A 1,714-nucleotide genomic window follows, 5' to 3' on the forward strand; every position below is an offset into this window, starting at 1 on the left:
GTCGTCTCCCAGCTCCCGTTGCAACCAATTTAAACAAGATGGGCCTAATGCAGTTTGGATAGCCCAAGCCCACCTAATGGCCCATATGAATTGGCTCATTTTCCAAAGTTTCTGCAAGCCTTCAACTTTCCTTCAAATAAAAGAAAGAAAATGCATGCCTTCAGCCCGCTCCAAAATCATTGAAAGCATAGTACATTTAGCCATCACTCGAACAAATACGAAGAACCCTATTTCTAACTAGAGATGTCTTCCTATGTTTCTCCACTTGTTTCCTTAGCTCAAACTGACCAATTGGCGGGGTACGATCTTGTGCGGACGTAGCGATTCTACCGTGAGTTTTCTTAGCGTGCTTCCCATCCCGGCATGTGCACTTAGTGATTTGGGTGTCGATTGGGGTATGTCTCCTTGTGTTCTCTTCACTTGGGGTGTGCATGTTGATTTGTGTATTAGTTTGCATGTGGCTGACGTCATGTGCATGTGTCCTTGGATGGGAAGGTTTCATCTGATTTTTAAAGCGTGATTTGCGTGAGACATTTCTTGATAATTCTCCATCAAAGATTCACATCGTCCATCGCTCAACGCATCGCCCGCCGCACTGCCGTCCTTCAACGCTGTCACATTTCAGATTTTCCCAAAATCTGGTATGTTCAAAAAATCACAGGGATTTAAAAAATTTCTAGGTATTTTCTATAATTGCCAAGGTTTTGTTGTGAATGGCTTTGATTTGTTTGATTGTTGCCTAGAAGGATGAAAATCCAAATGCCACTAGTGAAACCCTAACTAATTTTGGTAAAGACCAAGCCATTTTGAAACATTTTTGGGCACAAGGCTAACCTAAATAAGTCCCAAGAATATCGAAGCCAAAATGATTCCCCTAGAAGGAATTTAAATTGGTTTTATTTTGAAATCAATTCAAAGGACAAAGGGGATTATTCAAAAATGGCTTTGCATTTTATTTGGAGGGAATGATATTTCATAAGTCCAAATAATATTCTTGACCCTCTGCCTTCTTTTCTAAATTGAATTTGAAAAACATTTGGTTTTGAAACCAAATTCAAATTCAAATTCAAAATAAAAATGCAAGTGCAGTGAAAATATGTCCAAAATGCCCCAATGAAATGTTCAGACTTTCCCAAATATTCCATTTGGAATTTAGAAAGTGTCCTATGTCCAAAGAAAATTCAAATTCAAATTAATCTTGAATAGAGAGAAAGAACTTGGTGTTTTCTTGCGAGGGAACGCATCTGGATTTCCTGGAGGCAACTGGGAAGAGAGGTCGAGGAAGCCTCCATGATTAGCTAGTGGAAGCGGCTGCAAGCCAATGTCTGCATCCGCCAGCAAAGCGTCGTCGCTGTCTGTACTCTCCGTCCGCCCTGCACGCGGACACGGCTCTCCTTCTAGCTCTGTGTCCGCCTTCTGCTTGTCCCTCAACTTGCCTCGCCTCGGTCAAACAGCTTTCGAAGAACCACGGGCATGAGCAGATGAAGAGGAGACGGAGAGGGGGGCGTGGAAGGAAGGAAGCTACACGAAAGGATGAGAGGGGAGGATGAGGATGGCGAGGCGAGGGAGGCTATATAGACGACGACAGACAAAGCGTCGTCGTCTCCCAGCTCCCGCTGCAACCAATTTAAACAAGATGGGCCTACTGTAGTTTGGATAGCCCAAGCCCACCCGATGGCCCATATGAATTGGCTCATTTTCCAAAGTTTCTGCA

This window comes from Triticum urartu, chromosome 5A (genome assembly GCF_056163025.1).
Source record: "Triticum urartu cultivar PI428250 chromosome 5A, HENAU_Tu73, whole genome shotgun sequence".
Taxonomy (NCBI): domain Eukaryota; kingdom Viridiplantae; phylum Streptophyta; class Magnoliopsida; order Poales; family Poaceae; genus Triticum; species Triticum urartu.